Here is a 13,296-nt window from a genome sequence, read left to right as displayed (position 1 = left end):
AACATGAGCTAGAAATGAACTTATAAAATGTGCTCAGAAACAATAAAATTCCAAAATAGCGAGGTGTCATTTGTTGCCCACCTATGTTGGGTTTAAGAACAAAAAAGTTTACAAGACCTTCGTGACTGTACCCTCAAAGAAATCAGAATTACGTGAATGTTACTCCAGACACTGAAACTAGTTTCAATTAATTTCTTAAAGAAAAAAACGTAAGATAAATATATTTAATTCATACAGGTTCTTGTAAGGGTCAAACTTTGACAACACTTATAATATATATTAATCCTGAAGATTTCCAGACAGAGAATAACAGAACTGAATTATACCTCAATCTTTAAAACTACCATCATTGCCACTGCTTTAACAGACATGATAAGTGGTTTATATGGACCACGCAACTTGAACTATCTGGAGTATTACTGGAGTAACAAATGTAATCAACACTTAAGAATTAACAGCCTCTTTATTTTTAGGTGTCTCCTGAGACAGCACATGAGCTGTTGCTGCAAGTTCTAATGTTCTTTAAAGCAAAATCTAAACACGGCTTGAATCCCACCTATTGCTTATCATTGGTTGGCTTTCTCGTCATTCTCTTTTCTTTTGTTTTCATTCATCATATACTGCAACTGGTTTCATTTTGCAGTCGCCCCAGATGGGAGGACTTTGGTTTCACCCATCTAGATTACACACTCTCTCACACACACACACACACACACACACACACCCAGCTTTGAGACCACACATACACACTCTCAGTTCTTGACTTTAAAGCCAGTAGTTCAGTTATAGAGCCAACAAAATTGGTGGCTGCACCTCTGTATCATCAAAACATCCTGATCTGTTCTTGGCTTGTGATCATCCCTGAACCGTAAAATCACCCTTACCTTCCATTACATCTACCCATCCCTGAACCATGCATTTTGTTTTTACCTCCCTGTACCTCTACCCACGCCTGAACTCTAAATTTACCCTTACCTCCCTTCACCTCATCTGAACACTCAGGTTCCTACTGTTGGGAAGACATGTCCCTTGCATGGTAACAGACGTGCACCCTTATCCTGAATGCCCCAGCTGCAGTGGTATCTGGATCAATGGTGCTGAGGTTGGTTTGCCATAGATCATGTGTGTGTGCACTATGATATAGGCCTGTCTCATGAATTGCGTCTTGTTGATCAGGGCTGTGTACCCAAAAAGCTACCATCATAGTGGTGAATGGCTACTGCTTTTGCCAGGAGTTAGGTAGGGCAAGCCCATAGTGGCAGCATACAGTGTAGTGATCAGCAGAAGTGAACAGGACTTTTTGCCTGTGTTATTGGGTGAGGACTACAGGCTACTAATAAAGTTCAACTGCTGTGTGCTGAAATCACCCTTGCCCTACATCAAGTTAGCATGTAGTGCAGTGTAGCATGTGTGGTTGCATGCATTAGCTATGTTTAAGTGTGCCTGTGAATGGTGCAATACACAGAGGTCTCTGGGTCCCATTTTGGGAGACCCGAGACTGACTGGAGGAGCATGTGGAGGTGAAGGAATATGCCCCAGACAATTTTGTGTATTGCTGCTTTTCTGTGACCTGAATAGGATATTCACTGGAGGAAGAGAAAAGCCAGGCTGTTCAGTATAGTTCAATAGGTGCTCTTTCATTCAGGGAGGGATAATTGGAGGGGCCCTGGGCATATCTCAGGAAGGAGATGGGTTGGTAAGAGAGTCATAAAGAGTAAGGTTGAGACCCTTAGTTAACCTTTGGATGCACATCCAGGTGTGAACCTCTAATCACGGCCATGGCCTGTTTTTTCGGAGTTGTTCGTGCTGTGACAGTATGCTTTTTGGAGGAAAGCAGGACAGAAGAGTGGGCACTGCAAAAGGAAGCAGACCCCCATCTCAAACTTTAAAGACACATGTGGTTTCTGAAAATGGACTATAAAGAACAGATTTCAAGACCCCCAAAATTGTCAACTGTTAATCAGCAAGTCAGGCTGTGCAATGAAGAGAAGCTTTACTAGGTTCATTTACTAGGTTTCTAGTTTCTAGGTTCCCATTTGGAATTTGGTGCAACAAGTGAATGCCTGTGGTTTACAAGCTGTATCGTTTCTCCATATATTTGTTTGGACAGCTACACACTGAAGGGCAGATTTATTAATCTTTAATGCAATGCAATGCAGCAAGATACCGTGCTGTGCTGCACTGTACTGTGTGAAAGGAATGGGCCCAATTTAACATTATATGGTGCATTCCTGTTTTCTCCTTGTGCTGGTACATTTTTGCCTGCCTAGCGCCAATGCAGGAATCCTTGCATGATGGTGCACTGCTGCCTGCACAAAAAATCTGCCCCCTGAGGCTTTTTCCTCTCTCCATGTGTGCTGCAGAATGCAGAGCACATGGAAAGAGGAAAAACAAGGAGAAATAAACATATTTTCCCTCGTTATGGCTCACCTGGGAAGGCATAGCATTTTGACGCTTTCCCAGGATTAGTAATCCTGGTAAATCTGGGAATGTACCAAAATCCATTAGAGGATGTGTGGGAATGCCTCCCTTGGTCGGACTAACGCAATACAGTGACTTGCACTGCCTTGCTTTACTCCAGATTGACCAAGCACTACAGGGCCAAACAAGGTGGCCCTTGCGTGGCTTGGTAAATCTGACTTTCGTGTTGTGTTGCCCTTGTGTTACGCAAGGGGAATGCAGTTCCTTGATAAATCTGACCCTATATTCCACTTTACCACGGTCATTTATTTCTACAAAAAACAAGGACTCAATGCGCGGAAAACTTTACAACATGTGGCGCAGAATATTGCAAAAGAATTCTTAATCCACATGTAGAATTCCGTTAAAAGTTTTGACTGTAACCCTATTGCCTATCGTTAACATACTGCTTTTTATGAAGCAATTGAAGGCATGATTTAAAAAACTTTCCTGTGACTGTTTCTTTTAATGCCTTATGTGGAATGTGTTTATCCTTTAATGACTGAAGTGTGTATGTGTTTCCAAGAGCCAGTGTTAAACACAAAGCTTATCTGTCTTTTGCGGCTTTATAAGCACATGGACCCGAAGACCTCAACCTGCACTTTTTTTCCGAAATAAAACATTATGATACCATTTTCTGTCATGTTTTCAAACATAAATAGTGGTTGGTTTTAAACATAGCCTGACGCCCTCACTTTGGAAATATAATTTGTGTAAGGTTCTGCAAAGTTTAAACTTAACCCATAAAGTGCAGCAGTTTCAGGAAACGTTGCCCTTGTTAGAGGTAGGCAAAATGTCCCGACTTTGCCTGAGTTGAATTTTGGCTACAACTGTCTCTGATTCCTCAGTTCTGATGTCTGGACTACAAACGAGGTGAACTTCAAGCTACAGGAAATTAGCTTCAAAGTTTTTCCCAATATCATTCAGGGCTACCAGGACACAAGTACTACGAAAAAACAAAAGTGGAGACACTAACCAAGTTAGGCAGCATGCAAGTGACATCATGGCATGTGACATCGCACATGACAACACAGGAAGTGACATCACAGGATGTGGCATCATGGCCCAAGACCGCACAGGAAGTCACATCAGAAGAAGTGACACCAGATCTTAAAACCTTACACATTTGTTTAATAGGTCTGTCATGAATACATTTGAGAGCATTATGAGATTTCACATATGAAAGGTGAAACTAGCATACCACTATCTCACTTATCATTTTAGCACACTTTAACCATTCTAAAAAAAATGTAAGGTGCTTACGGGATTTGGTATTCTGAGCATGGAAAATGATATTCTCTATGAAAGATACAGTTATAACAGGATATTCTGCACATATGATTATTTAGCTATGGACTAAGCCCTATGCCACAGGATGTTCAACTATAAGAAATGGGTAATTAGTGAGAGTTTACATCATAACGTCCCTGACATGTGGGTACCAAAGTAATTGAACAAATCCTGAGCATCTGCATATCTTTTACTGTGATGGGCAGTGGGATCTACTTTCCTAGGACTGACTATCATCCACATGGTGATAAGCAGGCAAACATCTGTTAACATACGGCAGTGGATTTCAAAGAGGCAGATGAGAGCTCATGAGATTTATGAACATTAGGGCAGAAAGATGTGCAAAATCAGGACAGGTACCTAAGGGTGACATTATCAAGTTCATGATGGTAAAACCCCTTTCGTATTCAGTTGAAGTCACTAGTAGTGTGTTTATTGCCTTCAAAACAGGTTGCAGTTCTTTTTAACTTAATTTCTACCGTTGTCAATATAGTCTCTGAAACCTTCTGATATGAATTTATAATTAAGAGAGAATCTCCTGCACCGGTTTATACTTTAACACAAATTACACGTCTTCAAAATTACTCTCTTGTGAATGTGTTCGAGGAGCCTGCTATGAGGATGTTTTTGCAGTCATTACCATGCTTGCAGAGATTGTGAACTGGATTATGATGCAAGGACAAGAAGTGTATATGACAACGCTCTTGATGTGATCAAACCAAAATCCATCCCCCTAAACTGGAAGTGGTCCTCTGGGGTTGAGAAAGCAGACCTCTCTATAGCCCCCTCACTCAGAGCAATCTGTTAGTACCCTGATGTCAGATCAAAAGTAATGAGGATCTTGCCAGTGCCCAGCATGTCTATGAGCTCAACAGCTTGAGAGATGGGATGTGCATCAGTCTTCGTGGTGGAACTGAGACCCCAGTAGTTCACACAGAACCTTAGTTCTGGAGTGGTACCTGGTGGGGCAACCTTGGGTACCAGCACCACAGGGCAAGACCAGGGACTGCTGGAGTGCTCAATCACCCATAACACTAGCATTTTGGAGACCTCCTCCTTTATACTGGCCCTCACCGTGTCTGACAACCTGTAAATCTTATTTTTAACAGGTGCACAGTCTCCGGCTTCTATGATATGAACCCACAGGTGTGTAATTCCAGGGGTGATGGAGAACAGAGAGACACACAGCCCCAGCAACTGGCGACAGCCACTCGGCTGCTGTGGAGTCAGGGTAGAGGAGAGGTTGACACCTTCCACTGACCTGTTGTGTTCTTGGGCAGACAGGAGGCCAGGGAGAGGCTCCCTCTTGTCTTCTAGTCCTTCATCTGTCACCAGGAGCTCAGTTCAGACCACTCAAAGTAGGAATTGAGATGCTTCATGTGGAGTGCCCTTTAGGGGGTTCTTAGGAGTCTTGAGATCCATAAAGCAGTTGGACTCCACCTTCTACTCATTCACCTCATAAGGGACTGTTAAGTGATCCTGGAGAGGTCTGGGCTCACGGAGCTCCATAACCCACACTGTCTGGCCAGTTTGAAACTGTACTAGAGTGGCCTTCTGGTCATCCCAGTGCTTCATAACTTCCTGACTTGCCTCAAGATTGCTTTTCACCTTCTTCCAGAAGCGGTGCATCTGGTTGCAGAGGGCCAGCATATAGCTGACCATATGGTAAGGGGGTTTCCTGGGAGTTTGCACTCACCCCTTTTCTCAGGACTAAGAGGCCCCCTATTAGCTTGACCAAAGAATAGTTCAAAGGAGCTAAACCCAACCCCCTTCTGTGGCACCTCCCTGTAGGCAAAGAGAAGGCATGGCAGGAGGAGATTCCACTTATGACTCATGCTTAGGGAGGGCCATTATTATCCCGTTCAGGTTCTTGTTGAATCTCTCCACAGGACTTTTGGTTTGGGAGTGATAGGGTGTGGAGAACTTTCAAGTTACTCCACACTCATGGACTTCTTGTACGCTGACATGAAGATAGTGCCTCTGTCAGACACTACTTCTTTAGGGAACCCCAAATGGGAAAACATCACCATCAGGGCCCTGGCCATTGCAGGCGCCGTTACTATCCTCAGAGAGGTGGCCTCTGTGTAGAGGGATGCATGATCCACAAAGACTAGATTTATCTTGTTGCCTAAAGCCGTCTTGGGGTGTAAAGATCCAACAATGTTGATGCCTACCCTATCAGAGGGAGTGCTAATGATAGGTAATGGGGGCAGGGGAGCTTTGAGCTGTTCCCCTGATCTCCTACTTACCTGGCAGGTGGGCTAGGACCTATAGAATGCATCTGAAGCCATCTTTATCTGGGGCCAATAGAAGTGGGCAAGAAGCCTACTGAAAGTCTTGTCTTGTCCCAGATGTCCTGCCAGGGGTATGTTATGAGCCAAACCCAATAAGAAAACTCTGTAACATTGGGGGACCACCAGCACACTGGCTGCCTCAGGTCCAGTAGCCTTAGGCTCACAGTATAGGACATCATTCCCGCACTAGATAATATGATCTCCAGAGGTATTACCTGCTGCCTGGGCCTTAGCTTGCTGCCTCAAGCCCTCTATAGTGAGGCACTCCCTCTGAGCTTTGCAGAGTTCCTCCCTGGTGGGCGCACCCACAGCTTGCCAAACAATAAGCTCAGGCAGGACACTCAGAGTGGCAGTGTCCTCCTCGGTTGGCTCAGGTGCGTCCCCCTGGGATGCCCCGTCAACCTCCACTGCGGGACCTCCAGGAGCAGGTTTCCACACCTCTTTCTCCTACTCTTTTTACCAGTTGCGGGGCCATTGTTCAGGCTCCAAGAGCCCTTGACCTGACTTTTCCTGGGCAGCCATGGACTGTGTGGTCATATAGACCCACTCAGGCAATCCCACCATCTCCAGATGTGACCTGAGCTCTACCTCCTTCTAGATAGTATACTCTAGGTTGTTACCCAACAAACAATCTACAGGCATAGCAGGGCTTACAGTTAGTTTTAGAGAACCTGAGACCCCCCCCCCCCCACTCAAAGGAAATCAGAGCCAGTGTTAGATGACTCTCACAGTTGCCTGCAACAATGAATTAATGAAATGCTTTAGGGAGGACCTGCTTTGAAGACACCAGCTGACTCCTCACAGAAGCCATGCTGTGTTTCTCAGACCCTCCACCCAATGCCTATTGATGTTGATGTTGACCCACTGCCTGTACTTAGAAGTATTGGCAGGCAGATGGGATTTTGGCACCATTCTCTTATCCCCCACGGAAACTAGGGTCACCTCTGTCTCTGTCTGTTCCCCAAAATTAACTGGGACTACCTCTTCCTTGACTGCACTTGCCAACCCAAATGCCTACCCACTGGTGGGGGATGCACCCTTTTGGGGCATTTGAAGTTGCCCTTGGAGTGCCCATACTTGTGTCACTCTGTGCCTTGTGGGACAAACCTCCCTGTCTGCTTATCAAAGAACCCCTTCTTTTCGGCTCTGACAGGGGCATGTGACTGTTCCCTTGGGAATTAGTTTGGGAGCCTTTTGAGAGCTCCTTATGTTTAGGATTTTTCTCTCCCACCTTTCTTCCGGTGGGACCCCTGACCACTCTTGTAGGAATCTCCCCCAGATACCTTGATGGACACTCTGGTGCTTGCCCAGAGGCCCACCTATTCAGCAAGCTTCTTGGTGCTGGTGCAGCTCTGGAAAAAATACTAAGCACGTGCTCTCTCAAAATTAGATTGTACAACACACTGTAGTCAATAACTCTTCTGCCGCACACCCAACCATTCAATGCATTACTAGAGTAGTCCACAAATCTACCCAGGACTGGTTGGGGAGCTTCTGGCTGTCCCTGAACTTCTGGCAGTACTTCTCAGGGGTCAGCCCTAACTTAGCAATCAAGGTGGCTTTCGTGGAGGGAGTACCTGGTTTGGTTCCCAACCTCTAAAGTAAGAAGTGTGTCCCGCCTCATTGTAGGCATGGGTTTTCACAAAACACCCCCAGTACTCTTCTGCGAACTTATGAACCCTTAAGGATATGTCATAGGCAAAAATAATTCATCAATATCATCTCCTACCACATAACTAGGTACCACATCCTTGGGGACGTAGACCTTTTTATTCCCTTCACACACACAGCAGGCAGCCTGAACTCTCTCTCTTCCATCCTTTCCGCCAACTCCTCTGAGGACAAGTTGTGGGACGATACACTGTTCCCTTCCCTGGCAGTGGGCTCCACTTCAGGGCCTAAGTCATCCCCTTCACCTGAAGTGTGGATCTCAAGGAAGCCTTCTCCTTGTCCTTCCGGTTATATGTTGGAACCACAGGTGCCTAAACCACCCGTGGCTCAACAATGAGGGCGGAACAACAACCTCGTTCTAACCACTGATGCCTTTACCACGAATGCGTTTACAACGATTTTACTGTTGTAAACGCATTTCTGGTAAATGCATTCGCAATCAGCATGCACGACCCAGCATGCTTCCACCCCAGCCCCCCACCCCATCCCTTAAACCTAAACCCCAACCCCCCCTCCCTGCCCTAAACCCTAATCACCCCAGCCCCGCACCCCACCCCAAAAACTAAAACTACCCCGAGTCCCCACCCCGCCCCTAAAACCTAAACACCTCAAGCCCCACCCCACCCCTTAAACCTAAACCCTGCCCCCCAAACCCGAATCACCCCCAGCCTCCCACCCCACCCCAAAATTAAAAATACCCCGAGTCCCCACCCCGCCCCAAAACTTAAACACCCCAGCCCCCCAAACCACCCCTTAAAACTAAACCCTGCCCCCCAAACCCTAATCACCCTGAGCCCCCCCAAAAAACAGCCCCAGTCCCAGCCCAACCTACCTCCTCCTTCACCGCGTCCACTCCGACTTCCTTCTTCTGTACCTTAACCACGCATGTACATTGTTTAAATATGCGTGGTTAAGGTACCAAAACCAGGAAATCGTGGAAAACGAAAGCGTTGTTTAGCTTTCGTTTTTCACAACCTCGTGGTTCCGGACTCGTTTTTCCAGGTGTTTCCCTGTCCTTCCATCACCTCATCCCGTCTGTGGATTCCAACATTGACTGGCAAGCATCCACCCAGGCCCTCAGCGCTTTTTGTGGTTCCACCTTCATGGTGGTGCTCCTGGCTGGAAGTCCACTCTGCTTGTAGAAGTCCTTGAGCTGGGTCACAGTGTAGGGCTCATTTTGGCAGCTCAAATTCCATCATTGTAGTACAACAGGCAGGGGAAGAATTTATTAAAAAACAAAAAGAAGCCAATTAAGGAGAATTTACATTCAAATTGGGCTTAGATTATTTATATAGGGTCGTAGCACAACAAGACACTGCACAAAAACAAGTCCAGATCCTCTCTGCTGACCACCATTGTAAGAAATTGGTTTACTGGTTGATGGGGGATTGAAACCCTTCTGAAGCAGCAACCACAATTCTTCTCAGGGTGAAGTCATAAGCAAACTTTAAATTAACCTGACACACCCTTCACATAGCTTCGCATAGAGCAGAAGGGCTTTACTCAGAGGCAATGTGTAAAGTGTAGGTGCGACACTTCAGTCAGCCGTAACACCATGCACTCACACTACAAAAGGGGCCCACAACTGAGTTAGAAACATAAATAAATTTTTTGTAAATAAAACAAGGCCACTGTGACAAAAATCCAACCAGTAATAAGAGATATTTAATTTTAGAGATATAATTAAAAATAGCAACAAAGGGGAAAAAGCGCCAACTGTGGTTATCTGATCTTGCCCAACTGGGAAAAAGTTAGAAGTTCATGCTGACTGTGATGGAGCCTGCACCGGCAGGGACTGAGTTAGGCCCGCTGAACAAAGTACACTCAATCCCGGTTTGTGGAGCAATGCAAAGATCTGCGTCACTGTTGCATCACACAGCCGAAGCAATGCACTGGCTACTTAAATATGGTGAGGCTGCAGTGCAAGGTCTTGTTGCATCATCATCATCATCAAAGATCTCATCGACAAGGGCTTGCCATGCAAAGTCCGGAGTCGGGGATTCATTGTGTTGAGGACCTACGAAGCTGCCATGTTGGGTATGGTGTCATCACCGGGGCTGCCATCGACGAGAGATGCGAGGGCCTGAGCTGAGGATGTGCCGTGCAGCGGCAGTTCTGAAAGCGATGCGGGCTGTAGTTGCAAAGTGAGTCTTTGGGATGGGCCCAATCCACACAGGAGCAGAAATGAATCAGTTCTACACGGGGTTGCACTGGTTAGCACAGCCAAGTAGCAGCATAGTAAGGCAGCAATCCAGCAGAGTGGCAGTCGTTCAGCGGCACAGGTCCAGATGTGTACTGAAATGGTGGTGTTTGAGGTCCAGTATTTATACCCAGGTGTTCCTTTGAAGTGGAGAAGAAGTTTCTAGAGGTTTCCCTTTGAAATCTCCACACATCCTGCCTTTCCTATCCTGGCTCTAGACTAACTACGAGGGTCTGCAGCTCTTTGTGTGGAGGCAGGACACAGTCTAATGAGGTATAAGTGGGCTGTGCATCCCGCCAGTGATGGCCCATATGTATTTAAAAGGAAGGGTTGGACCTGATAAAAGTTTTTTTTGCCAGGTCGAAATGTCAGCTTAAGCTGCACAAATAGGCTGCAATAGCAAGCGGGAGACATGTTTAAAGAGTTACTCAAATGGGTGGCACAACCAGTTCTGCAGGCCCACTTATAGCATTTAATAATTTAAAGGCCGTGGGTCCATGTAATACCCTTTGACTAGGGGCTTGTAAATAAATTAATATGCCACTTGGGAAGAAGACAATGTTACCATGTTTTAAGGAAGGAGCCCATGCACTTTAGCATTGGTTAGCAGTGGTATAGTGCGCTGAGTCCTGAGGCAAGCAAAAACAAGATCATCAAAAGATGGAGAAGGAAGACAAAAAGTTAGGGGGAAGACCACCCTTAGGTTGACAGCCCTAACACATGGGTTTACAACCTTACTTTTTTTCTCAATCTGTTGCTAAAATGAGTTTCTTCAGGTAGTGATATAATCTTATTAGAACAGACAATTCCAAGTTATGTTTTAAATCCTGATTTTGTGTTTCTCCCGGCCATAAATTCTTAACATATGATGCCTATTAGTATGGATGATATGTGCCTCCTACGTCTTGTAACCCCCATTGCCTGATGTAACCCATCCTGTACATTGATTTAGGCACTTGTATGATCTATTGTCAATGTACAATGTGTCTGTGTTATGTAAAGTTCTCTGATACTCTACATTGGAATGAGTTGCGCAATAAAATAATTAAATTAGAAACAATAAATTGTTATTTAAATTATTTGTTTAAATACCTGTGTTGATCGGTAGATCTGACATTCTTACAGTGCATGCCTAGACTGAACAAAGTCAAAATCTTGCCTCCAAATTGTGTTTTCTCTTAAGTCTGTGTGAAGTGATAACAGGCTGTGTGCTTTTGTTTCCTCTCCATGCCATTGGTATGTAAGTGTTAAGCTCTAAAAAGCTCTCAGCCAGGATTGTGCTTGACCAAAAGGAGTCCTGATGGGCTCAGCTGGAATATTAAACAAGAAAGCCCCCTTATCACCTGCATGTTGCTGCTTGGACCGGAAAGCAGTAAACGTATAGGAACTGGTGAATGTGTTCCAGTTTCTGCAAGCTACAAACTCAGCATATTTCATTTGGGCCAAACTTCTTGGTAGGGGGGTGGCAAAATAGTAAACTTTAAAAATAGCAAGTGGGCATTGTCCATCCCTATGTACCCCCTACTTGTGCCCTAAGGTATTATCCCTTTGTGATAGGTAACAATTGCATCCACGCGCAGTGCACCCTCTGCCCACTGGAAGTCTTGGCCTTGAAGGTGAGACCTCCAGCATTCAGGAAAAATACAGTGCATAGCTACGGAGTAGCAGCACCACATTGTGAATTAGCAGGAATGCTATTCCTTCCCACTATTTCACAGCAGTGCTTGTTTTTTTAAATCTTTGACAGCTTTGCACCTCATGAAGCTGAAGTTGGCAACTTTCAGGTAGAGTTTTAAAACTATTTAACTGAACTAGTTATATTATATCCAACAATTGTAAGTTGTGGGATTTATTCTAACAATTAATTTGATACCAAACTCAAGGTATCTGACACTTACGGGGACTTTATTAATTAAAATGAAGTCATCCCATTTTAGCCTATGGAGGCGATTCACTAAAGTGAGGGAAAAACGAATTTGGCTATTTTACCTCACCAGGGCTTATAAAACTATTTTTATAAGTTCCCTGCTTATAGTTACTTGGCACCCAACTCTAGGGGCACATAGGGCACATCTTAGGGATGCCGTATATGTATAAATAAGGTAGTTTAAGACTTTGCAAGTACTTTTAATTCGAAAGTCATATTTGCATATAACTTTGATTTAAAAGCAGCCAGCAAGGCAGGCCTGCCTTTAAAATGACACTGGGCACCTCAGCAGTGCACCTACGGGTGCATTACCTATGCTGGCGTCCCTAAACCTACATGCCCTACTATATACTAGGGACGCATAGGCAGGTTGACATAGCCAATTATAACTAGCCTAACTTGCATACTCATTTTACACAGAGCACAGGCCCTGGGACTGGTTAGCAGTACCAAGAGCACCATTAGAGTAAGCAAAACATCAGCAAAAAGTGAAAAATGGGCGCAAAAATTTAGGTGGCCTCTACAATCAGCCCTGTTATCTCACAGCTATTTTTGCAGGAATTGTTGAAGGGGACTCTGGTCGGCTCCTTTCTACCTGTAACTTACAGGTAGTCCTTTCTTGAGGTCTTTGATGTCAGGCAAAGTACTTTCCTTTGTGAATCCCAAAATGTGCAGCTGGTTCAGTCCTTCTGAGTGCAGTGACCAGGTGCAGGCCCGGGGTTCCAGCCGGGCAGTCCTTCTTCTTCTTGTCTTGTTGCAGTAGGGATCTGAGGTCGGCTGCAGCTCTGCCATATTTATCCTTGCTCCTAGGAGTGTCAAGCGGTAGGAGGTGGCCTCTGTCCAATCATGTGCAGGCTACCATTCTCTTGAGTGACCACTTTCTGGGAAGTGTGGCAAAAATTTATCTCAGGGAACAATATTCCTCCAAATTCCAAGATAGCAAAAATTAAATCTTAGAATTTAGATCTGGCTGAGTCCACCCACTGGTGTGGCTACGTTTCCCTTAACACACCCATCTCTTAATCTAATCAGGGGGCATCTGGCTGTCTGAGTTTTCAGGAAATGGGGGAGATACAGTTGCTGTCCCAAATGTCCTTCCCTCCTCTGAAGACCAGTTTGGCTGCTCTCACACCATCCTGTTCCACCATCTGTTGAGGCAGATCTCCTCCCATCAGATGCTTCCTTTGTTTCACCCCAGCCCACTTCACACCTTATGAAGGCAGCCTGGCTTTGGCTGCTAGGCTAGAGGCAGACCAATCAGAAGAGCACTGCAGGGCTGAAGATGATAACTTTCAGCAAGAGTTCTAAAACTCTTTCTAGGTACAAGATACATTAAATTCAATAGTGGCAAGTTATTGGATGTGTTATAACTTTTAATTTGATACTAAATATGCCATACTTTGCTCCTTCCTATGGAAAATAAAATGTATTATTTTAAATATAAAGTCTCAACT

The 13,296-nt window shown here is 45.0% G+C and overlaps 1 protein-coding gene across 2 annotated transcripts in view; it reads left to right on the top strand.

Moving 5' to 3' along the window:
- THBS2 (thrombospondin 2) overlaps positions 1-13,296 on the top strand; it is a 542,122-nt gene that overhangs the window by 199,398 nt on the left and 329,428 nt on the right. The window lies entirely within an intron of this gene.

This window comes from Pleurodeles waltl, chromosome 5 (assembly GCF_031143425.1).
Source record: "Pleurodeles waltl isolate 20211129_DDA chromosome 5, aPleWal1.hap1.20221129, whole genome shotgun sequence".
NCBI classification, from domain to species: domain Eukaryota; kingdom Metazoa; phylum Chordata; class Amphibia; order Caudata; family Salamandridae; genus Pleurodeles; species Pleurodeles waltl.
This window is presented reverse-complemented; position numbering and strand designations above follow the sequence as displayed.